The sequence below is a fragment of the Oncorhynchus mykiss genome, chromosome 3 (genome assembly GCF_013265735.2).
Source record: "Oncorhynchus mykiss isolate Arlee chromosome 3, USDA_OmykA_1.1, whole genome shotgun sequence".
NCBI lineage: Eukaryota > Metazoa > Chordata > Actinopteri > Salmoniformes > Salmonidae > Oncorhynchus > Oncorhynchus mykiss.
This window is the reverse complement of record NC_048567.1, coordinates 62279627-62306899: the sequence shown is the minus strand read 5'-3', so window position 1 is coordinate 62306899 and position 27273 is coordinate 62279627. Positions and strand designations below refer to the sequence as shown.

The 27273-nt window shown below is 41.1% G+C and overlaps 1 long non-coding RNA gene across 1 annotated transcript; it reads right to left on the bottom strand.

Annotated features, from left to right (window-relative positions):
• Positions 1 to 20081: 20081 nt before the first annotated feature.
• Positions 20082 to 25181, bottom strand: LOC110520345. Its single transcript, XR_002472968.2, has 3 exons — positions 25090 to 25181; positions 21579 to 21660; positions 20082 to 20863 (listed from the first exon to the last, which is right to left on the bottom strand). It is a non-coding gene; the product is annotated as an uncharacterized LOC110520345 (long non-coding RNA).
• Positions 25182 to 27273: the final 2092 nt, after the last annotated feature.

Below are 27273 nucleotides of genomic sequence, written 5' to 3'. Positions count from 1 at the left end.
ACATCGTATAACCAGTCAGCTGTAGGTTGATATTGTCGTTGTTTAGCCACAACTCCATGAAGCATAAGATGTTACAGTTTTTAATGTCCCGTTGGTAGTTTAATCTTCCCCATAACGTGTCGATTGTATTGTTCAAAGATTGCATGTTTGGTAGCAGAATTGAGGGAAGTGGGGGGTTTATTCGTTCGCCTCCAAATTCTCAAAAGGCAGCCCGCTCTCCTCCTCCTCTTCACGCCTGTTCCCAAGGGAGCCGTATATCCTCCGCCTCAGGCTCATCAGAGTCGTGAAAGAAGAAAAAGGATTCTGCTAGTCCGTGGTTAGTAATCGCAGTCCTGATGTCTAGAAGTAATTTTCGGTCATAAGAGATGGTAGCGGCAACATTATGCACAAAATTAGTACAAAAATAAGTTACAAACAAATCGGTTGGGGGCACGTAAAACGTCTGCCTTCTGTTCCGGCACCATCTGTTGAAAAACATTATATTTCCAAAAATGCACTAGACAATTTAGTCAAAAATGCGTCATTTAATGATATCGGATCATGTCATGTTGGCATGTCAGCACCAACAATTTTAGGATGAAACAGTCAGAGGTCACCAAGCGGAACATAGCTTCAGAGTGTAAATCAGGTAGAAAGTTGTGTCAGCATCGAGTAATTGTCTCTGGCCCCTCCCAGTTATGGGGAGTGATGAGCTCTACAGCAGAGTTTCACAACTCAATCGCTGGTTGGAAACTGTTGAAAACTGTTTTCTGCCCCTCCCAAAACATATAATTTCTAGATAATTGGCCCACTTTCTGGGACTCACCTACAAACAGGACCAAGTCTTGCCTGCTGAGGAGTGACGGACTCCATCCTAGCTGGGGGTGGTGCTCTCATCTTATCTATGAACAGGTCTCCAACTCCTATTGCTCCACAAGGAGATAGGGTGCAGGTCAGGCAGCAGGCTGTTGGCCAGCCTGCCAGCTTAGTGTAGTCTGCCACTAGCACAGTCAGTGTAGTCAGCTCAGCTATCCCCATTGAGACCGTGTCTGTGCCTCGATCTAGGTTGGGCAAAATTAAATATGGCGGTGTTCGCCTTAGCAATCTCACTGGAATAAAGACCTCCTCCATTCCTGTCATTATTGAAAGAGATTGTGATATCTCACATCTCAAAATAGGGCCACTTAATGTTAGATCCCTCACTTCCAAGGCAGTTATCGTCAATTAACTAATTACTTATCATAATCTTGATTTGATTGGCCTGACTGAAACATGGCTTAAGCCTGCTGAATTTATTGTGTTAAATGTGGCCTCTCCTCTTGGTTACACTTGTGACCATATCCCCCACGCATCCCGCAAAGGTGGGGGTGTTGCTAACATTTACCAGAGGGAAAAGAACTCTGGACCACCTATACTCCACACACAGAGACGCATACATAGTCCTCCCTCGCCCTCATTTGGAAAATCCGACCATAATTCTATCCTCCTGATTCCTGCTTACAAGCAAAAATTAAAGCAGGAAGCACCAGTGACTAGATTAATAAAAAAGTGGTCAGATGAAGCAGCCACAGGATTGTTTTGCTAGCACAGACTGGAATATGATCCGGGATTCCTCCGATGGCATTGAAGAGTACACCACATAGGTCATTGGCTTCATCAATAACTGCATCGATGATGTCGTCACCACAGTGACCGTACCCCAACCAGAAGCTATGGATTACAGGCAGCATCCGCACTGAGCTAAAGGCTAGAGCAGCCACTTTCAAGGAGAAGGACTCTAACCCGGAAGCTTATAAGAAATCCCACTATGCCCTCCAATGAACCATCAAACAGGCAAATCGTCAATACAAGACTAAGAAAGAAATCGTACTACACCGGCTCTGACTCTCGTCGGATGTGGCAGGGCTTGCGAACCATTACAGACTACAAAGGAAAGCACAGCCGAGAGCTGCCCAGTGACACGAGCCTACCAGACGAGCTAAACTACTTCTATGCTCGCTTCGAGGCAAATAACACTGAAACATGCATGAGAGCACCAGCTGTTCTGGAAGACTGTGTGATTACGCGCTAATGTACATTAGGTCTGATGAGGGAATGTGAACCAGGTGTGCGGGGAAACAAGACAAAACAAATGGAAAATGAAAGGTGGAGCGGCGATGGCTAGAAGACAGGTGATGTCGACCGCCGAACACCGCCCGAACAAGGAGGGGTACCGACTTCGGCGGAAGTCGTAACAGTAGGTCCTATGATTGAGTGTAGTCTGTCCCAGGGGTGTGAAGGTGAATGGAAAGGCACTGGAACAACGAACCACCCTTGCAGTCTCTGCCTGGCCGGTTCCCCTCTCCCCACCAAGATTCTCTGCCTCTAACCCTATTATGGGGGGCTGAGTCACTGGCATACTGGTGCTCTTCCATCCCGTCCTTAGGAGGTGTGTGTCACTTCAGTGGGCTGAATCACTGACGTGATCTTCCTGTACGGGTTTCGTCAGTGTTTCGTCAGTGTCGTGTCTGTGACTATCATTAAATGTGAAGTCTGTTAATTTATAAAATCAATTCACTATGTGTAGTTATTATTACCTGATTAAACTAATCATGTAAACTTTAATTAATGGGAAAATTTTTATACAGTATTTATTTCCCGAATAGACTCTTCAGATATTTTCATACCTTATCAAAACAGTCGCTTATTAATGAATTATTATTACCTCATCAGTTCTCATTACTGAAGGTTGCAAACCTTTTGATATCTGCACAAACTCTAGCCTAAGTGATGAATCAGCAATCTACAAATTGGCTTATTTATTTACTAACTAACTAAATAATCACAGAAATTCATAACTATCAAGGCACAAGGCAAGACCCAGATGCAGACACAGGAGGCAGATTGATGGAGTCTTACAATGTTTAATAATCCAAAAGGGTAGGCAAGAGAATGGTCATGGACAGGTAAAAAGGTCCAAACCAGATCAGGGTCCAGGAGGTACAGAGTGGCAGACAGCCTCGTGGTCAAGGCAGGCAGAATGAGCAGGCAGGCGAGTACAGAGTCCAGAAACAGGCAAGAGTCAAAAACGGGAGGACTAGAAACAGATGAGCAAAAGAAGTACGGGAAAAAGACGCTGGTTGACTTGACTAAACATACAAGACGAACTGGCACAGAGAGACAGGAAGCACAGGGATAAATACACTAGGAAAAATAAGCGACACCTGGAGGGGGTGGAGACAATCACAGGTGAAACAAATCAGGGCGTGACAATAACAAACAAACAGAAGATATTTGGGTTCCTACGTGATACAAAGAAAAAGTCCCTAGCCGACAAAGCTGATATGACGGCTTGGTAGACAAAGGAAAGTTCTGGGGACTGAGAAAGAGTGGGAAAGACAAAATAGATTCACACAAACAGTTGATAATTATATTAATTGAAATGCTAATCCTTTGCACATGAACGGCGGCTCATTTGAGAATAATTACATATATTGTATATATTTACACCCATATGTCATTGTTGTCTTCTCTGTTGGAATCGCCGGTCCGTCTGCTGGAGAGTCAGTTCATCAAAGAGTCTCTGGTTAACTTCCCCAGAAGTCACAATGTCCTTCATGGTTGTAGCTTTCTCAGTGGCTCTGGATAGTGTCTGTTGTAATGGACACGTCGGACCTACATCGTCGTTGCATAGAATAGATGCTTCTGCGGTTGTCGGTATTCTCGTACTAGACTTACGTCATTTCCAGCTGCAGACTAGTAATTATATGTCTAGGATTTGCTCTTATTCTGTTGTGATCAATAGTCTCAGAGTTTAACCATTTCCAGCCATGTAGCCAAAACTACAACTGTGTGGTCTCCGTGGCCTATAGAGTTGAAGTTCTTAACCATTTCAACATGTAGCGTCAGCTCCATATTTTCTGGTCTAATGTAAATTTCATCAGGAGTGGGTTTTATACACTTCTGAGAAAAGGGTGGTCCATGAGGCAGACGTGTAATGTCTATGTTCACGTGGGCATGGCCATTGATTTGGTTAACTTTATATGAAAACCCATATTTTCTCATTTGGAAGGTTGACATCACATTACATCTTTTCACAAGTAGTTTCATGTTTAATCACATACGTTTCACAATATTTAGATGTACACCTGCCAGCTGGGAAATGCACTTTAAGAGATACAGTTATGAGTGTTCCCTGTCCTTTATGAGATCACCAAATGAAGCACACTCGTCATGACTGTCCCTTAAGTGTCCACGGACCACTCCCAAATTCTCAAAAATATAAATATTGTTTAATTATTCAAACTTTGGATGTCCAAGTGCCTCTCTGTGTTCCACAGTTTACATTCCAATCTTGAACACTACAGAGCATAGGGGCAGAGTATTTTATGACCGACCATAAAACAGCCGACTTCCCGCTCTCCCCCTCTACGAGAGAGAGCACGCTGTAGAGCGGACCCACTGATCATCACAGAAGAGTTATGGCAGTCCCCCTCTGGTGGATTCAACTCGGAAGGATTCTGCAAGTTGCAAACCAACAGAAAAATAACTACCCTGTGATGTCCTGGTTGTGGATCATCATTGCAGTCCCCATCTGGTGGTTTACCTTGGTAGGCTCTCTGAAAGGGGAGCAGTCCAACAAAAGGATGGGCAATGGATGGTGATCGCCATTTGGTTGGTGATCGCCATTTGCAGTCCCACTCTGGTGGTCGATTCTGGTAGGATTTCTGCAAATGGAGCAGGCCACCACAAGGATGGGCACAGGATGTCCGGATTGGGATCGCCGTTGCGGATCTGTCGTATTGGTCATCCAGACTAGAAGATCTGGGCAGTAACTTAGGGAGATGTTAACAATGCACACACACTCACAAAATATATAATTACATTTCTTCCCAAATGAGTGGCATTGTGGCACTAAGTGATGGTTGTATGGGAACTTTGTTTATGACTATATCACTTCCTAAGTGTCAAAGGAATTGAAATGAAAAGGAATGAAAGCATAAACAAAAGATATACAAAAAATTGTTATCACACCAAAAGCATCTAATTGGACTGTATTCTATACACGTCCAAGGTTCTGGCAAAATGACCCTATCATGGCATTGTCTAATGTCATCTCTAGGGTGTTCCTCATTTGCGGTGTGTTGCTTAACCTGTTGCGACGAGCAATCCCGTATCCGGGAGCGTAATTATAGCCTCAAGATCATTAGCATAACGCAACGTTAACTATTCATGACTCACAAGCTTAGCTTGGCTCACAAGCTAAGCCTTTTGTTAACAACACTGTCATCTCAGATTTTCAAAAAATTATTTTCAACCATAGCTACACAAGCATTTGTGTAAGAGTATTGATAGCTAGCATAGCATTAAGCCTAGCATTCAGCAGGCAACATTTTCACAAAAACAAGAAAAGCATTCAAATAAAATAATTTACCTTTGAAGAACTTTGGATGTTTTCAATGAGGAGACTCTCAGTTAGATAGCAAATGTTCAGTTTTTCCAAAAATATTATTTGTGTAGGAGAAATCGCTCCGTTTTGTTCATCACGTTTGGCTAAGAAAAAACCCCGAAAATTCAGTCATTACAACGGCAATCTTTTTTCCAAATTAACTCCATAATATCGACAGAAACATGGCAAACGTTGTTTAGAATCAATCCTCAAGGTGTTTTTCACATATCTATTCGATGATAAATCACTCGTGGCAGTTTGGTTTCTCCTCTGTTCAAAATGGAAAAATGCACGCACCTGGAGATTACGCAATAGTTTCGACGGAGGACACCGAGCGGACACCTGGTAAATGTAGTCTCTTATGGTCAATTTTCCAATGATATGCCTACAAATACGTCACAATGCTGCAAACACCTTGGGGAAATGACAGAAAGTGTCGGCTCATTCCTTGCGCATTCACAGCCATATAAGGAGACATTGGAACACAGCGCATTCAAAATCTGGCTCACTTCCTGTATGAAATTTCATCTTGGTTTCGCCTGTAGCATTAGTTCTGGCACTCACAGACAATATCTTTGCAGTTTTGGTAACGTCAGAGTGTTTTCTTTCCAAAGCTGTCAATTATATGCATAGTCGAGCATATTTTCGTGACAAAATATCTTGTTTAAAACGGGAACGTTTTTCATCCAAAAATTAAATACTGCCCCCAGAGGTTCAAGAGGTTAAGGAACTATCCTAAGTTGATAACTACATGATTAGTCTACAGCTATAAGGCACCAGCTTCGGGCAGTCTACAGGGAGGACCAATGGACCTACGTGGAGAAACTGGTGTGTACTGTAGCCACAAAGTGGCTACCCTACTAGGCTACCCTGGGACGGCAGGGTAGCCTAGTGGTTAGAGCGTTGGGCTAGTAACCGGAAAGTTGCAAGTTCATATCCCTGAGCTGACAAGGTACAAATCTGTCGTTCTGCCCCTGAACAGGCAGTTCCTAGGCCGTCATTGAAAATAAGAATTTGTTCTTAACTGACTTGCTACAACTACAGTTAGTTAGTTAAATAAAGGTAAAATAAAAAAATCCAAAAATAAATAAAAAGGCCTCAGAGTAAATGTTCAACTTTACAAAGGCTGGTATTTAGTTCGGACCCTTAAGTAATCCGAGCATAAATCCTCATTAGATGTCCTGTTGTACTGTGCGTTTATGCGTACATAGGCATAGGCGTGCATTCTGGAGATTCCCTTACACGTGTTGCAATCTGAGTGACTACTAACTCCTCTTACTGATTGTTGCTGGACTGACTGTGCTGGCATTGGTACTGGTACTCAAGGGTACCAGTTATCCTACCGATTTATTCTGAAATATTATCCTAGAGCATTTTAATAGTTGTGTTGTAGTTGAAAGCTGTCAATGGCAAGGCATGACTATTTTTGCCATTTGTTTTGGAGGTGGAAGTCCACTGGACTTCTTTTACGACCAGTGTGGTCCACCTCAGTAATCTCTTAGATGTGTTCTAAGATTATCCCCCTCTAGGGGCCTGTCTGCTCCTCAGTGTTCTCATATGGGATTTGTTTTCTGCTCTGGCGGCTCCCCCCTCTCGGGACCCCCCCACCGTTGGGTGGTGTTGATATCCGAGGCACAAAAGAAAAGGTCAGACCCTATGTACGAGTTGTCAGTGGTTATGAGAATGGCTGTAACCTTTCAACCAAATCTCCAGGTGTTTGTGCTTCAACACACTCAGTGGCTGTCAAGGCTTGTCAGTCATCACAGCTTCCGCGTGTGGCAACCTCTTCAGTACCTGCGAACTGAGGCGAGGGTATCTGTCTGTGATATCACAAGGTGTTTCACCGGTGGGAGTCATTGGGTCAGTTGCGGGACTAATGCCATTAGTGTCATTGTAATGGGTGACAGTCCCCCACAAAGCAGAAGATGTATCATCAGAAACAGAGTACACTCTGCGCATCAATGTTTAACCTGCAAAGACGGCCGCAGTGCTTGCGAATGTGTCTGAAGGGCAAGGGAAGTTCATCTCAACTACAGTATTGCACAACTTCAAGGAGGAGGGGGGTTGCTTATTCACAGAGACTGCTGGCTCGAAAACATGAAAATAATTGTCATTCAGGTTTGATGATGGAATGTGTCGAGATATCTTAATATCGCCTTGGATCAAATTCAGCACAAAGAGGTTTTGAAACATCTTTTTCCCAAGGGATGCATTCGACAGATACCCCTCGTGGATGACTGCGTTGCAGCTAGTGTTAGGGGTGGACAGTGTGGTTAGTGGAGAAGACCATACATGGTTGGTTTTCCAATCCATCAGTGGCTGTAACCGATCCATCAAGTCTACTCCAAGTAGCAGAGGTTCAGATTCGAGGCTGGTAACATACACAGGGTGAACGAGCGATACGTCCTGGAAGTGTAGTTTCAACATGATTCTCAGTTTGTGAGAGGCAAGGTAGTCTGAGTGAAACCTCAAAGTGTAGTTTCTTTAGTAGTGGTTTCTTTACAACAATTTGACCATGATTCACGCAGTGTGCTCTGAACAGTTGATGTTGAGATGTGTCTGTTACTTGAACTCTGTGAAGCAATTATTTGGGCTGCAATCTGAGGTGCAGTTAATTGCCGATTTCAAAGGCTGGTAACTCTAATGAGCTTATCCTTTGCAGCAGAGGTAACTCTGGGTCTTCCTTTTCTGTGGGGGTCCTCATGAAAGACAGTTTCATCATAGCACTTGAGGGTTTTTTGCAACAGCACTTGAAGAAACGTTCAAAGTTCTTGACATTTTCTGAATTGACTGACTTACATGTCTTAAAGTAATGATGGACTGTCAATTCTCTTTCCTTATTTGAGCTGTTCTTGCCATAATATGGACTTGATATTTTACCAAATAGTGCTATCTTCTGTATACCCCCCCCCCCCCCCCCCCCCTCACCCCCCAACTTGGCACAACACAACTGATTGGCTCAAACGCATTAAGAAGGAAAGAAATTCCACAAATGATCTTTAACAAGGTACACCTGTTAATTGAAATGCATTCCAGGTGACTACCTCATGAAGCTGGTTGAGAGAATGCCAAGAGTGTGTCATCAAGGCAAAGAGTGGCTACTTTGAAGAATCTCAAATATAAAATATATTTTCATTTGTTTAACACTTTTTGGGTTAATACGTGATTCCATATGTGTTATTTCATAGTTCTGATGTCTTCACTATTATTCTACAATGTAGAAAATACTAAAATAAAGAAAAACCCTGGAATGAGTAGGTGTGTTCAAACTTTTGACTGGTACTGTATGTTCAATACGTATAATAGGCTGAGTGCATAATGTGGCTCATTACACTAATATTTGTGTAAACTCTACACAGTTGTGTTCTGTGAGTGTCACTGAGTAGGCCGATACTCCATTACTTGGGTGCAACATCCATTGGTTAGGCTGTATAGTGCATATACAGTGGGGCAAAAAAAAAAAAATTGTCAGCCACCAATTGTGCAAGTTCTCCCACTTAAAAAGATGAGAGAGGCCTGTAATTTTCATCAAAGGTACACTTCAACTATGACAGACAAAATGAGAGAGAAAAAATTCAGGAAAATCACATTGTAGGATTTAAAAAAAAATGATTTGCAAGTTATGGTGGAAAATAAGTATTTGGTCACCTACAAACAAGCAAGATTTCTGGCTCTCACAGACCTGTAACTTCTTCTTTAAGAGGCTCCTCTGTCCTCCACTCGTTACCTGTATTAATGGCACCTGTTTGAACTTGTTATATGTATAAAAGACACCTGTCCACAACCTCAAACAGTCACACTCCAAACTCCACTATGGCCAAGACCAAAGAGCTGTCAAAGGACACCAGAAACAAAATTGTAGACCTGCACCAGGCTGGGAAGACTGAATCTGCAATAGGTAAGCAGCTTGGTTTGAAGAAATCAACTGTGGGAGCAATTATTAGGAAATGGAAGACATACAAGACCACTGATAATCTCCCTCGATCTGGGGCTCCACGCAAGATCTCACCCCGTTGGGTCAAAATTATCACAAGAACGGTGAGCAAAAATCCCAGAACCACACGGGGGGACCTAGTGAATGACCTGCAAAGAGCTGGGACCAAAGTAACAAAGCCTACCATCAGTAACACACTACGCCGCCAGGGACTCAAAACCTGCAGTGCCAGCCAGGTCCAGGCCCGTCTGAAGTTTGCTAGAGAGCATTTGGATGATCCAGAAAAAGATTGGGAGAATGTCATATGGTCAGATGAAACCAAAATATAACTTTTTGGTAAAAACTCAACTCGTCATGTTTGGAGGACAAAGAATGCTGAGTTGCATCCAAAGAACACCATACCTACTGTGAAGCATGGGGGTGGAAACATCATGCTTTGGGGCTGTTTTTCTGCAAAGGGACCAGGACGACTGATCTGTGTAAAGGAAAGAATGAATAGGGCCATGTATCATGAGATTTTGAGTGAAAACCTCCTTCCATCAGCAAGGGCATTGAAGATGAAACGTGGCTGGGTCTTTCAGCATGACAATGATCCCAAACACACTGCACGGGCAACGAAGGAGTGGCTTCGTAAGAAGCATTTCAAGGTCCTGGAGTGGCCTAGCCAGTCTCCAGATCTCAACCCCATAGAAAATCTTTGGAGGGAGTTGAAAGTCCATGTTGCCCAGCAACAGCCCCAAAACATCACTGCTCTAGAGGAGATCTGCATGGAGGAATGGGCCAAAATACCAGCAACATTGTGTGAAAACCTTGTGAAGACTTACAGAAAAAATTTGACCTCTGTCATTGCCAACAAAGGGTATATAACAAAGTATTGAGATAAACTTTTGTTATTGACCAAATACTTATTTTCCACCATAATTTGCAAATAAATTCATAAAAAATCCTACAATGTGATTTTCTGGATTTCTTTTCTTCTCATTTTGTCTGTCATAGTTGAAGTGTACCTATGATGAAAATTACAGGCCTCTCTCATCTTTTTAAGTGGGAGAACTTGCACAATTGGTGGCTGACTAAATACTTTTTTGCCCCACTGTAAGTATTCCCCCAATGCAATTCCAGTCTTATACATCCACAGTGCGTTTTCAACTTATTTTTACTTTTTTTGCCTGTCATATTAACTAATTATTTTCTTTTGTTGATTTTTTTTCTTTTGAAGATGAACCGCAAATTCCATTATTGTGGCTAATCCTTATTGTTGCTATCTTAACACAGGTAGAAATATGCAACACATGGTCTCCAGATTGTGGCTGTAAATACAATCAAGACAGTCAAATGGCAGCGTTGTTAGTTTGGCACTGTTGATCAGCACAGATTTGTATTAAAATGTCAAGAAGACAGAGGAAGGAGCTTAATGGAATATTTTCTGGATGTTCAAAACAGTTTTCCTGATGCTAGCAAGCATGCATTTCCACACTGGTGTGCACAACCACTATGTTACCTGTGCATTTGTTTCCCCAGCACCAGTTTGAGTTGTGTTTTGTCTTGGCAGTGAAATATGGCATGCTCTTACGTAGCTTGGACTATGGAGTAGCTAGCTAGTGTTGCTAAAACCCATTGCCTGCATTGTAAGGTAGCAATGTGACAATTTATTTCAAATCAAAAATTAAATCAGGGCCTCCCAGGTGGCGCAGTGGTCTAAGGCACTGCATCGCTGTGCTTGCTGTGCCACCAGAGACTCTGGGTTAGAGCCCAGGCTCTGTCGCAGCTGGCCGCGACCGGGAGGCCCATGGGGCGGCGCACAATTGGCCTAGCGTTGTCCGGGTTAGGGAGGGTTTGGCCGGCAGGGATATCCTTGTCTCATCGCGCACTAGTGACTCCTGTGGCGGGCTGGGCGCAGTGCACGCTGACCAGGTCGCCAAGTGTACAGTGTTTCCTCCAACACATTGGTGCGGCTGGCTTCCGGGTTGGATGCGCGCTGTGTTAAGAAGCAGTGTGGCTTGGTTGGGTTGTGTTTCGGAGGACGCATGGCTCTCAACCTTTGCCTCTCCTGAGTCCGTGAGGGAGTAGTAGCGATGAGACAAGACAGTAACAACTAACAATTGGATACCACGAAATTGGGGAGATAAAGGGGGTAATTTGTCACATGCGCCGAATACAACAGGTACAACAGGTGCTTACTTACAAGCCCTTAACCAAAAATGCAGTTTTAAGAAACCCCCCCCCCCCCCCCCCCCCCCCCCCCAAAAGTAAGAGATAAGAATAACAAATAATTAAAGAGCAGCAGTAAATAACAATAGTGGGGCTATACAGAGGGGGCACTGGTACAGAGTCAATGTGTCAATGTGCGGGGGCACCGGTGTCAAGGTAATTGAGGTAATTATGTACATGTAGGTAGAGTTATTAAAGTGGATATGCATCAATAATAACAGAGAGTAGCAACAGCGTGGGGGTGGGGAAATGCTAATATTCTGGGTAGCCATTTGATTAGCTGTTCAGGAGTCTTATGGCTTGGGGGTAGAAGCTGTTTAGAAGCCTCATGGACCTAAACTTGGCGCTCCGGGTACCGCTTGCCATGCGGTAGCAGAGAGAACAGTCTATGACTAGGGTGGCTGAAGTCTTTGACAATTTTTAGGGCCTTCCTCTGACACCGCCTGGTATTGAGATCCTGGATGGCAGGGAGCTTGGCCCTGGTTTGGTGTTTGGCCAAAGTTTGGTGTTGGTTTTGTGGAAAATGTAGGTCTGGCATTTGGACGTGAGATAGCTAGCAACTGTGTCGAGGTCAGCTGTTGATGTCTGGCTCTAGCTAGCTAGCTAGCTAATGACTAATGTGTAAGCACCTTCCATAAACAGAGATAGCTAACTACTGGCGCTAGCTAGCTACAGAGGCTAGCTGCTGGACTGGGGACAAGCAAGCTAATGTTAGCTAGCTACCTTGCTAATCAAAATATCTGTCTGCATTTACTGATTAACCTCATATAGCTAGCTATCTACAGTAGCCTAGGTTTGTTCTCGGTCACTTCTTATGACTGACAGCTGTGTTGTTGCCGAGAGTTGCTCGACCCGCTTAGATAGAACTCTGAGATTCAGCTGAAAAGATGTTAGCATTGTCAGAAATGCAAAAAAAATGGATGGAAAATGTGCACATAAGAGCGATAAATTATAAACGTAATACAACTGTTGCACCTACAAATATATTCAGTCCAAATACGTTTGTATCCAAGTATTATTGTCACTTTATGCAGGCTGTAGCCTCGGTTTAATCTGACGTCTAGAATTTGAGCTAGGTTTGGGCAAAAAATTGTCCAACGACCCTGTCAAAACTCTGACATAGTGGTTCTCGGTACGGACGGATAATGACGGGGGGGGGGGGGGGGGGGGGGGGGGGGCTTAGATATGATGGTAGGGAGATTTGAATTTAACATTGAGCTTCAATCAATCCCCACTATTGACTATAATACTGTATCATTCTCAGGCCTCTATCTGACTCTATTGAAACATGATTTTCTTGTTAACATTAATGTATGCCATTAAGGTTGATGGACCAACAGGCTGTTACATTACAAAGCCATAACCCTAGTTTATAACTCTGGGATTCTCCAACCAACCAAGTATTTTAGATTCAGTCCAGGTGCCCAGAGACCAAATCAGCACAAGCTAATTAATTAAACGATGAACAAATAAAGCTTGAGATTAATGGGCCCAGATGGTACCTCAGGTTGAAAGAGAATATCAGATGAAAATACCCTGAGAGTTTGAGAGGAGGTGAAAATACCAATTCCCATGAAGGCTATATGAAGTCTGTGCATCCTGGATTTGAGCGAGGCGACTCTGCTTTGCAACAATTCTTCACTGCGTTATATTTGCCGCTTTTCTAAAGTTCAACCCAAGCCACAATATTATCCAGGCTGTATCACATTCAGACGTGATTGGGAGTCCCAAAGGGTGGGCAACAATTGGCCCAGCGTCGTCCGGGTTTGGCCTGGTTAGGCCGTCATTGTAAATAAGAATTTGTTCTGACTTGCCTAGTTAAATAAAGGTAAAAAAATAAAATAATAATAATATTCTGCTGCCTTACCATCATTACCTGCTAAAAAACCCAGCGGTGCGTTTGTGAGTTCATGTTGTTTAAACAATATCACACAGTTGTTTACAAAACATGTGGGTCTTTTGAATTCATGTCTGTCATGATCATTTTAAGGTGGTTATTTTAATAAATCATGCATTTGATGGAAGTAAAACCAGCCGTGTATGGCTGTGGCTGTGGCACCAGTTGCCTCTGTAACTCCCCTGTGTCTCTCGGTGCCTCTGACACGTTTCAACACTCCCTCTGGAGTCTTTCAAAATAAGCCCATTCATTTCCCCCTCTCACTTGTTTCGTCTCAGAACTACTATTTCACTTTGATGATTCGAGGAGGGAGCGTGGAGAGCCTGAAGTCTTCAGCTGCCAAACGCTGGCGGCTCATTGATTTCCTCCCCTCTCTCTCCAGCTATAAAGGAGTCTTTCCCTGTCTGGTGCTTCTCAGGGAGCCCGCCTGCTGATTCTACGGTGAAGTGCTTTCCCCAAACAAAAAGCCAGTCAGACTGGTACAGAACCACTGCCAGAAGAACCTCGCTGGTTTATGAAATAGTAATCTCAAACTTCTTTGTCTCGCTGGTTACAGTATCAACCTGTTACATATTATCAACTTATTTTCCTCCTGACATGGGATTTGGTCTGAAAATGACTTCAGATCAGATCAGAGGTTTTTTCTCATATCCTCTAGGAACTGCAGCTTGAGTTTGTCCTCTGGTTGTTTTTAGAGCACTAAGACCACTTTCTGGCTGTAATAAATGCTTTGCTAACATTTGAATAAATAATAAACAATTATAGAATAACATCAATTTCGGTTAAATCAAGTTGCACGTCTGAATACAGTTGCAGCTTAAACACGTTTGATCTGTTCTTTGTTTATTAAGAGTATATTATTTTATCTTAAAAAAAAATGTTTTTTATATTTTTTAATTAATCTTTATTTAACTAAGCAAGTCAGTTAAGAACAAATTCCTATTTACAATGCCGGCCTACACCGGCCAAACCCAGACCGCCCTATGGGACTCCCAATCACAGGCAGATGTATTTCTATTTATTATGGATCCCCATTAGCTGCTGCCAAAGCAGCAGCCACTCTTTCTGGGGTCCAGCAAAATTAAGGCAGTTTGTGATACAGCCTGGACTCAAACCAGGGACTGTAGTGACGCCTCTTGAAATGCAGTGCCTTAGACCACTGCGCCACTCAGGAGCCCACACCCACACTCACACTCCAAGCACCATTATTAGATGTTTTTATATCATTATCCACAGGGGAAGACATATTTTGTTAGGATAGTTACATCTGATAATGTTTAATGAAATTACAATTATTGGGATTTGTTTAGCCATGACATTGAATAGCTTGTTATATAACATGTATAATCTTTACAAGAGAACGCAATTTGTGTCATGACAAGATAGACCATGTTACACAAGGCTAGAGTTCTGTTTCTCTCTGTATCTCATGGTGTCCTTAGCCTCAATGTCCCCTTACCTGTATCCTACACTAGTCCTTGGTTAGCATGATCTTGTGTAACCTATGGGTGGAATGCAGTAGGTATGCGGTGCATGATTCACATCATCACCCATGGTTCACCCATTTAGCCAAAAATCAACATCTCACAGCATCCTGTGAACTGAAAAACCCTCATTCATCTTTCAGTATCATTAATCATTCAGTTGTTTTCACTTTTAGAGTGACGCTATTTATCATTGAAATGTTCCACTATCGTCCTAGAACTTTGCAATACCAGAGAGAAAAATGTAGCCCCCTCCCTCTCCAATGAGATTGAACAGTGTGAGTGCAAGCAAACAGGTCCTGAGGCCATTTTACCTGCAACTCCCTGGATGGTAAACACATCAAACACATCAAAACTTTAGTCATCACGTCAGACAGAGCCAGCTTTAGTCTGGACAGAACATAACACATCTGTACTATCTATTTGCACATATATCTTTGCTTTCACAGTCAGTACCCAAACACACACCACAAGCACAACAGGCATAACATGCTGGGGGCAGCACAGGGTCAGCACAGTGGTCATAAAACTAGAGAGAAATATTTTATTGAGACTGATGTATATGTAAACATGCTGTACTTGTGTGGGAAATATATTATTCTATTTTGTCAGCCCGTCAGCATGACCAATGTGGTACTGTAGTGTTTGAGTCACCAAGTGCTGCTATAAAGACACTTATACATTTTATGCACACATCCAGAGAATCTTTCCAGAATGTGTGTTTAATAATGTTACATACTCCTCGTTAAGACGGTGGGGTTGGTTGACTCACTGGTTCGTGACCCTGGCTATGTAAATGAAGCCAAATTGCTTTGATCAGAGGGTCACTGATAATTAACCCTGTGATAGCAGCAACACACATGCACTTCTGCTATAATGAGATTTTCCCAACAAACTTGAAAGCAGCGGGCGCAGTGAATTCTGGTCAGCCTGATAATGTTAGGATGTGGTGGCTATTAAAATGTTCATGAATTATTAATATTGGCTGTGATAAACAGGTTTTATCAAAATGTTGCTAATTTATTTTCAAAATGGTTTGGTCTAGTTTTGCTACACAGAACAGTCTTAATCAATGATGGTCATGCACTGATGATCTGGTGTGCTGTTGTGTTGAAGGGAAAACTGTAGGTTAGTGAGAAACAACAACTTATTGTATAGGTCCACAACCGAAAGGCCCACCAGCGGGTGGTACATCACTGGGGCCGTGTTCCCACCCATCCAGGACATCTACTTGAAACGGTGCCTGAGGAAGTAACGCAGCCACGAGCTGTTCACTCCCTTACCGTCTGGCTGACGGTATCAGAGCATGAGGTCTGATACCAACGGGCTCAGAGACAGTTTATGTCTACAAGGCATAAGAATGCTGAACACTTGAACTGGACTGACCCCCTGCACTGACTATCCTCACCTTAGCACACACACACATACACACATACCCACACATACAGATCACAATTGCTGCTACCAGACTCATTTACTATTGCTAATACTGCACAATTTAAACACTTGCCCCCCAATCCCCCCTTTCCCTGATAAATATGCAAATATTGGACTATAAATTGTGCCTTCCTGTATTATACTTATGCTAAAATGTTTATTCTATTCTACTAAGCCATTTACTTTGTTTGTATTCTTATATTTTATTATTTATTATTGTTGCATTATCGAAAAAGAACCTGCAAGTAAGCATTTCATTGGACTTAGTGTATCCTGTACATATGACTAATAAAACTTGACACTTGAAACTAGGTGTGAAAACAATAGTAATAAGATGAAGCCTCTTTTATAGAGACATATTTTGATTACAAGCAAGTGTCCCGTTCCGGTGACGCACGCACATGGGGCGGCAGGTAGCCTAGTGGTTAGAGCATTGGATTAGTAACCGAAAGGTTGCAAGATTGAATCCCTGAGCTGACAAGGTAATAATCTGTCGTTCTGCCCCTGAACAAGGCAGTTAACCCACTGTTCCTAGGCTGTCACTGAAAATAAGAACTTGTTCTTAACTGACTTGCCTAGTTAAATAAATGGAAAAAAATTAATCTTGCACCAAAAATCTCTGTAGCAGGATGGCTAATGGTAAGGTCAGGACCTTGACAAACTTAACAGTGAGACATGACCATGAGAGCATGTAAAACTGATGGCTATAGCTATGTTCAACAAGGTTATTATTCTTCTGGCTTTATCTAGCCCTATTTGGGATATTTTACCTTGCCTCACTGGCTTTCTAGGTAATCAACCCTCAGACGACATCAAATCAAACAAAATGTTATTGATCACATACATGTGTTTAGCAGATGTTATTGCGGGTGTAGCGAAATGCTTGTGTAATCTGCAATGTTATAGACATTAAGCATCTGATTATGTGTTAACTTGCATGAGCTGCATTTGAAATTGCATGTGATCATATCCACGGTAAACAAAGATTTTTCTGATTCCGAACTGGGCGTGCAAACTTTCATGACGCTGCCAAGAAATGGGTCTATATGTAGTGGTAAAACATTTGGTGGGTAAACTCTGATCCCCAGTCTTGGGTAAAGAAGTAATGTTTCCTATTCTTTCAATGCATTTTTACGCACAAGGTGGGTAAGCTATTAGGCAAACTATAGCTGTATTTACCCTTCACAACACCACTGATCTATTCAATGGAGAGTTTCTGTGCAGGTCAAATCTCAATGACACTTGACTCCACGTGAGAGACAGTTTTTGCAAGAACTAGAAATATATATAGACTATTTAGTGCATGTGGAAACTGACAATCATGATGTTTTCATCTGAAATACACTACCAGTCAAATGTTTTATAACACCTACTCATTCCAGGGTTTTTCTTTATTTGACTATTTTCTACATTGTAGAATAATAGTAAAGACATCAAAACTATGAAATAACACATATGGAATCATGTAGTAACCAAAGAAGTGATAAACAAATCAAAATATATTTTATATTTGAGATTCTTCAAATAGCCACCCTTTGACTTGATGACAGCTTTGCACACTCTTGGCATTCTCTCAACCAGCTTCACCTGGAATGCTTTTCCAACGGTCTTGAGGAGTTTGCACATGCTGAGCACTTGTTGGCTGCTTTTCCTTCACTCTGCGGTCCAACTCATCCCAAACCATCTCAATTGGGTCGAGGTCGGGTGATTGTGGTTGCCACTCTTTTCCTTGATGACAGCTTTGCACACTCTTGGCATTCTCTCATCCAGTTTCATGAGGTAGTCACCTGGAATGCATTTCAATTAACAGGTGTGCCTTGTTAAGAGTTAATTTGTGGAATTTCAATGCGTTTGAGCATTAAGGGGGGGGGGTATACAGAAGATGGCCCTATTTGGCAAAAGACCAAGTCCATATTATGGCAAGAACAGCTCAAATAAGCAAAGAGAAACGACAGTCCATCATTACTTTAAGGTAGTGGCGGATTTAGGTATAGGTAACATGGGCAGCCGCCCAGGGTGGCATCTTGTGCGCCCACACAAAAAAAATTGGAATGGTGACATTAAACCAATAGGTTTTCTATCGCTCTTTGCACGTCACGTCAATGATATCATGTCACCTTGTGGGACTGTGGGTCAATTAACCTAGTTGGAGTGGGCACCCTAATTGTAGTTTGTGAGCTAGGCAGGCTACTGCCTGGGAAGGTCTCCAACTCAGAAGTACGAGATGGGGAGGGGGGCGAGGATAGGTTGACCTCAGGTCTCCCCACTGGAAGCCCGGTGTAGGGGGAGCGGGGGAATCTATCAAATAGCGCACCTCTAACTTTGTACAGTACTAATGCAATTAGTAAAATCATTCACACTACGAAATGCTACCAAATAAACCACAATTAATTCATAATACTGTGAATATATAGTTTCACATTATTATTTGTATTTGTTACTTCTTTTTGATATTTATGAGTCTTATTTTTGTAAAAATGTTTATATGTATATAGTTTTAAAAGTTATTATTATTTATTTGTTATTATTTATTTGTTCCAATTGTCTGAATAAAAACTACAGTTAGTGCAGAATGGTGTTTTTTTAGTTGGTGGGTGCGCTGAAGGGGGGGTTCGCCCAGGGAGCCATACAAGCTAGAACCGCCACTGACTTTAAGGCATGAAGGTTATTCGATACGGAAGATTTCAAGGACCTTGAAAGTTTCTTCAAGTGCAATCCCTGTAAGGATTTCTTTCCTAATAATAATAATGAAAATGAACAAATTTACAGAAAGACCTGTGTGAAGGCCAACTTACAGAAGAGGAACGTTTTGAGGCAACTAAATCTTTTCAGTCTGGAAAAACATCAGGGTAGAGGTATATCAGACCTTTTTTGATGTATTCAAATATCCATTATTAACATGTTTCAATTACTCTTATACAAATGGTAGATTTTAATGTACTCAACAAGAAGGTCTGATTTCATTACTACTAAAACAGGACCCAGGTGGTAAGTATAAAGATTCAGTCCATTTAAAAAACTGGAGGCCTCAAACACTTCAATGTTGTGATGCGAAAATCCTGGCAAAATGCATAGCATATAGAATAAAAAAGGTTTTATGAGATATTGTTCATCCTGATCAGACAGGTTTTTTTACATGAACGATATATTAGAGATAATATACGACAATTACTTGAAACAAGTGAACATTATGAAACATTGAAGATACCAGACCTGATCTTCATAGCAGACTTTGAAAAGGCGTTTGATAAAGTACGACTAGAATTTATACATAAATGCCTAGGTTACTTTAATTTTGGTGACTCTCTTATACAATGGGTTAAAGTTATGTACAGCAACCCCAGATGTAAAATAGTAAATAATGGTTACTTCTCAGAAAGTATTGAGCTTTAAGAGTTCGTTGTCTCCATATCTATTTATTATGGCCATTGAAATGCTAGCTATTGAAATTAGATCATCAAGGGGTTAGAAATCCAGGGGATAAAAACAAAAGTGTCGATGTATGCCAATGACTCTAAGTCCGCAATCTGGATCCCTGCACAGTCTCATTGAAGATCTTGATCACTTTTCTAGCCTCTCAGGAGGCTATTAAAACCTAATTATAAAGTGTACCATATTACATATTGGATCATTTAAAAATAGTGTTTACACTACCTTATTATTGATTGAATGACTCACTTAAAATTTAGCAAAATGCTGGCCATCTTTCTGAAGGTTAGATTCTTTCAATTCAGCAGCTCTATAATGATGTATTTTAAAGGTGTTGACAAGCACTTGATAGATGCTGGAGGAATGGCATGTCCTTTACTGAATGAAGAGAGACACACTCAATAATTATTTAATTTCATACTTATTTCATTGTCACATTTAGGAGTTTTAACAATGGGTGGATTGATGCTCCTTCACAACAATGTAATTAGGCTACACAATTACACAGGGGTGAAACTTTTACTGGGGAAGGAACATTCTGAAATGACATTTTTGTCCCCCCAGTTTTATCATTGGAATGTGATACAAAACAAGGCAACTGTGTGCTTTAGGACCATGCGGACGCCTCCGAGCGTCGGGTAGGCCGTTTGGAGTGTTTATCCGACTGGATTAAAAAAATATATAAATAATATTGATATTATGCCCCCCCACTTATAAAACCATGTACACGTGTATTATTGCACACTTACCACACCTTGTGACAACCTCCTGCTCTTCTCAGTTCAAAAGGTACATGAATTATAAACTGATTGCACGGTAATTACCAGAAAAAACTAGGCTACTGGGGTCCAGCATCTCCCCATAGACCCAGACAGACAGGCTCAGAGAGACTGAGAAAGAGGAAGAGAGAGTCCTGCTCATCATGAGTCACAGCTGGTGCTGCATGCTGCATGGTGCTGGGTCCCCCATCTTGCTCAACACTGTCCTCTGGAACGGTTACGCAAGCACAGTGGCAGATGGAAAGTGGAAACACTCAGTGTGCTGCCTCCTTCATCTGACTGGAGCTTGAGATAGGATAGAGAGATGGACAGAAACTTCTTATTTGTTTTGACAAACACATCTATAAAAATAGAGAAATTGCGGGCCGCTGTTGAATTTTTCTGTACATATACAGAACATCAGACACACATGGCTGTGAGGACTTGTGGTGTAGCTATCTGAGAGTTTGTGTGGTGCATGATGTTCTCTCTAGTCCACAGACTCACCTTCTGTCTTTGAGAAGATGAATATGGTAAAATATTGATAAGTCAAGTGTGATGAAGGGAATTGTTTGAAAGTAAAGTGTTGGATATGCTATTTTGGGACATACAGGCCTATGTAATGTTGTGTCCTGCTGTGTAACCTATTAAACTATGGTATACTGTTCAAAGACAATACACTGTACTAAGGTTTTATATTATATTGTGCTGCCAAAAATCTAGTGTAGTGGAGAGCTGCTATCTCTCCTTTTTGATTGACTTAACTGTTTAATAGATAATATCGATTGGCCTGAGAGCTAACAATTGCATTCACTCTCACCTGCGCTTCCCATCAATAGTTGTTTATAAGGCAAGGGTGGAAACCTGCAGGCCCTTAACCACTGGCCTTAAATACTCCTGTAACTCTGTGTATTATTTAGGATTTTATTTCACTGGTATAGGGCATAGCCGCCTTAACGCATGTTGAGCTGAGGTGGAGTGGACATTAATGTATTCGTATGGTAAAGAGACATTTACTCACTGTGTTGTGTGTCCTGTTCAAACTGCAAACTTCATTAGTTCTCCTTTACATCATCTGGTGTTTTCATTCATTATTCATACAGCTACAGATAAAAAAATATCTATAATATTCATATAAACAAGCTTCCAAGAAAGAGACAGATAATATCATGAAGAATTGACTTATACAAAAATTACACTTATTTTTTATTGAATTGAACTATCTTATTAAAGCATTAACCCTAGTGAATAACAACAAGAATAACATTTTCCTGAGTCATTATAATAAGATTTTTTTCAGTGTGACTACAATTGCACTAGAATTGTTTCTTTTTTTATTATTTCATTGATATTTTTTGCATGTTTTAGTATTTTCTTGTTAATACTTGTGTTCTGTTTTGTATGACGTAACAACGTAAATTGTTGATCTGTATTATGAAAAAAGAAAATAATAATTGTGTGCAAAGCTATCAAAGGGTGGCTATTTTGAAGAATCTCAAATATAAAATATATTTTCATTTTTACTACGAGTCCTTGTGGTATTTCATAGTTTTGATGTCTTCACTACTATGCCACAATGTATGAAAATAGTCAAAAAATTAAGAAAAACCCTTGAATGAGTAGGTGTGTTCAAACTTTTGACTGGTTTGTTGTTTGTTTAACCTTTATTTAACTAGGCAAATCAGTTAAGAACAAATTCTTATTTACAATGACGGCCTACACCGGCCAAACCCGGACGACACTGGGCCAATTGTGTGCCGCCCTATGAGACTCCCAATCACGGCCAGTTGTGATACAGCCTGGTACTGTATATTAATCCAGAAATCTAACCTATAATTAGTCATGCTTTTATTTTATTTTTTGAAACATTGAACAATCCGCACACATTAATATAGGCTTCCAAATGTCTTTATTGTTAAAGTTGCACTATGCAGAAAACTGCTTGCTAAAACTCTAATAGTTTGTCTAATTTCAGTTTATGTGACAAAATAAGACAGTATAGTGTAGGGATCATTGTACTATCTAAATCGCTGTGAAATATATTTTCCATAACCAAAAATATTTGTATTTCAGCAGTTATAAACTGGTGTACAAAACCGAAAGTAAAAGATACAAAAACAAAACTTAAGAACATGAAGCATAGAAATAGAGCACATCAAACTGATATACTGCATCTTAGACTTGTTTTAAAGTAGATTGGTAGGTCTATAACTCACAGTTCTATGTGAATTTGGTCAAGTCTCACAAAAAGTGTTGTACCCTTATTTATTTACTACAAAAATGCTAATAACTGACACACAATCCAATGAAGGTATCTATAGAAAACCTACTCAAATCCTCTTCAGTGAATTAATTTAAAGGAAGAGCTGCCCAAATCCTCTTAACCAGGACCAAGGGAAACTATTGTGCTTGCCCTGAAGAAAAGTAGCTACTGTGGATGTGTAGGAGAGTTCATCAAAGTGAAAAGACATAAAGGCCCATCAAAGTAACAATTTGCACAGTAGCCAGATTAGGCTATAGCTCAGTGACAATGTCAATTATATATGAGTCCTCTATAATTCTACTGAGAGAAAATGGCTGCTGTTTAAATAGGGATGGCCTTCTCTAGGCCAAATAATCTCATTTAACAAAAGCTCTGGAGGTTTCACGGAGCGTGGATGGGTTGTGGCTGAGGAGCTCCCTAATTCAACTGAACTGAGAGAATTGGGCATTTGAGAATATGTGGAGAATATGTGGCATTTCGATTTCCTATTAATCCCTGCAAAGGGAACTGAATATGAAAATTATACTTTCTTATTGACTTTAAGTTGAGCTGTAAAAGACTTTTCCCCTAATGGTATGAAATATGTAGAAAGTGAAGAATCTTAAGGTTAAAAAACCTGTGTTCTCTAAGTTTACTGTGCTTTTCAGATATAGATGCAGCCAAGGATGCAATGTACCCTATCCTTAAACTCATTGAGGTTACGGATACCAGTATCCTGTGTGTGTGTGTGTATCCTGTGTGTGTGTGTGTATCCTGTGTTCTTTTCTCTCCTTCTCCCCTCACAGGTGAAAATCATCACTCCCCAATCAGTCAACAATCAATCATCAATCAGAAGACACACCTCCTCCTGTTTCCTACCCAATCACAGTTCCTTTCCCTTGGTTTAAAAACCCTGTCAGTTGTTTGCTCTAGAGCGCAATCTCTCTGTAAATGCCGTGTCTGTAGGTCTTGTTGTTTCACTCTCGCGGTATGTATTGACCTCTCTTTTGTTTGAGCACCTCCATATCACTTTGTCCTCACCTGTGAGTATTGTTTTTGGTTATGGTGTTTGTAGGTAAACTTTGTTAAATACACTAGTTAGAACTGGGCGGACCACCCACTGTATTTTTGGTTGGTTAGTTAGCTGCTGTTAAATAGGCTAGTCTAGCTTAGGGGTGTTTTTGTATACTTATTGTTTCTTTCCTTGGGTCCAGCTCAGCCCCTTTTCCTGCTCCCCCCCCATTACCGTGTGTTTATTAATGAACCCCGAGTTTGACGGTAGATTTCAGTTGTCGTGGTTATTTCGTTCACACTTTTACTTTGTCACTATTATAAATTGCATGAGTTATGTTACGGGTCTCATTACCACCCCCCCCCCCCCCCCCCCCCTCCTAGACTGTCGGGCTAAAAGGGATTCGTAACAGAGGTGAAACTTAACCTTGAACTTTAACACATTATCACATTCAGCAGAAAGAGACAACCTACAACTCCCTGTGCTTGGTCATATTGGACTAAAGTTTTCTGAAGGTCAACATTTAACTGTGACTGTGAATGGAATCCTGTGTGCATGTTGTTACCATCGGGATCATTGAACCTTCAGAAACCTTTTGGCGAGCAAAGAAATAAACAGACAAACAAACGAAGAAAGAATACTGCAGCACCTGGGATTATTTCCCAATATCTCATGTAAAAGAGGAGGGCATTAGAAGTAAATGTGCTGCCATTACAGGGTGATCTTGGTTTCATTCAATGAAGATCATGAAGCAGTGGAAAATCATAAATACAGCAATGATACTGCAATGTAAAAATAAGTTTAGGGCCTTGTCAATGCACCCGTTTTCATCCCTCACCAAGCAAGGCTACGGTAATGAAATTGCATTCAGGAAAAAATGTATAGATGAGGATGTACAGAAATATAATTCATGAGCATTAAACCTGGGATACAGGAAATCACATCACAAAGATACTGAGACACATGTGTTTTGATATCTAATCATAACCTTCCACATCACCCACCTTTACATAAGCAAGACCATTACAAACAATATTTTCTTAATCCTTGTGGTATCTAAATATACACTGATACATTCCATTTATTCCAATAGCTATTTATCCCACTTTCTAAACCTCACTCTGTACTGTTAATCTTCTGAACAGTAATCTGTGGTCTAAAATAAGAAGCCAGGCTTGATCCATGAGGTAATCAATTCAGACAGAGGGCTGCAGGACACAAGCTATATTTAGACTTCCTAAAATGGAGGAATTTTAAATAGAAAGGACCCCTGCTTACCTGGTGCAGAGATGGCCGGAGACAAGGCAGGAACAATAGTGATTCTGTTAATGAGACAAAAAGACAACATTTATTATGACACTTGTAATCATATGCGAACCACAACCTAAGTTTTTTTTCGCCTGATAGTGACATTCTAGCGCTGAGTGAAGTAAAGCAATAGGAGAGCTTGACGGTTGTTCTTAACATAATTTCACACCATGAATCTCTGACTGACAGAATACTCCCACTACTCACTTTCTAAAGCTTCAGAAGATTGATCTCTGTAGCTCAGTTTGCAGAGCCTGGTGCAGAGCACACCAGGATTCAATTGGGTTCAACTCCAAAGACCACCTATACATACAATATATGCATTGAAAAAAGTGTCTGGGGTCTGCCACAGCCACATGAGGCTGAAGAAGTGGGACAGGCTCTACTGTTGGGGGTAGTCACAGAGTCAGCCTTTGAAGTGCGTCTCTGGCTTCATTTCTATGTGCATGTGTTGACTTAAGGATCCAACACTTTTTTTTACATTTTCGCCTAAAATGACACCCAAATATAACTGCCCGTAGCTCAGGACCTGAAGCAAGGATATGCATATTGTTGATACCATTTGAAAGGAAAAATGTTTAAGTTTGTGGAAATGTGTACTTAATGTAGGAGAATATAACACATTAGATCTGGTAAAAGATAATACAAAGGAAAAAAACATATTTTGGGGGGGGAGGGGGGTTGTACCATCATCTATGAAATGCAAGAGAAAGACCATATTGTATTATTCCAGCCCAGGCACAATTTCGATATCGGCCACTAGATGGCAGCAGAGTATGTGCAACGTTTTAGACTGATCCAATGAACCATTGCAAATCTGTTCAAAGTGTTGTATTAAGACTGCCCAACCGTGCCTAATTGGTGTATTAATACATTTCCAACTTCATAATTGTGCACTCTCCTCAAACAATAGCATGGTATTATTTCAATGTAATAGCTACTGTAAATTGGACAGTGCAGTTAGATTAACAGGAATTTAATCTTTCTGCCCAAATCAGATATGTCATTGTCCTGGGAATTGTTTTGTTACTTACAACCTCATGTGAAATTTCTCAAGTGAAATAATGTACTTGAAAACTAGTTGTCTGTCGTTGAATGACAAGAAACACTTCATTGATTGTTGACCAATCACTGACGAAGGGGCGTAGACTTCAGCTACCGAACTTCGACAAGCCACAAGAAAAAACAAGGTGTCCACGAACAGCCTAAAAAAACCAGTCCGAACGCTGCAAAACACCAAAACAAACGTCATAATATACAGTGGGGCAAAAAAGTATTTAGTCAGCCACCAATTGTGCAAATTCTCCCACTTAAAAAGATGAGAGAGGCCTGTAATGTTCATCAAAGGTACACTTCAACTATGACAGACAAAATGAGAAAAAAAATCCAGAAAATCACATTGTAAGATTTTTTATAAATTTATTTGCAAATTATGATTGAAAATAAGTTTTTGGTCAATAACAAGTTTATCTCAATACTTTGTTATATACCCTTTGTTGGCAATGACAGAGGTCAAACGTTTTCTGTAAGTCTTCACAAGGTTTTCACACACTGTTGCTGGAATTTTGGCCCATTCCTTCATGCAGATCTCCTCTAGAGCAGTGATGTTTTGGGGCTGTTGCTGGGCAACACGGACTTTCAACTCCCTCCAAAGATTTTCTATGGGGTTGAGATCTGGAGACTGGCTAGGCCACTCCAGGACCTTGAAATGCTTCTTACGAAGCCACTCCTTCGTTGCCCGGGCAGTGTGTTTGGGATCATTGTCATGTCGAAAGACCCAGCCACGTTTCATCTTCAATGCCCTTGCTGATGGAAGGAGGTTTTCACTCAAAATCTCACGATACATGGCCCCATTCATTCTTTCCTTTACACGGATCAGTCGTCCTGGTCCCGTTGCAGAGAAACAGCCCCAAAGCATGATGTTTCCAGCTTCACAGTAGGTATGGTGTTCCTTGGATGAGATTGCCTTTAAATTTCAATCACTCGGTAAAGAGGAACTTCCGCGATGCGGATTGAAAAGAGCCCTTAGCATGAAGAACGGAAGTAGAATGAGACAAAAGGCGAAAAATCTGTCTACATATCAACACAGCCAAAACCCACCTGTGAACAAAAACACCTTCATAGAGAGATCCTGCTGTGATGTGATTCAGTTAG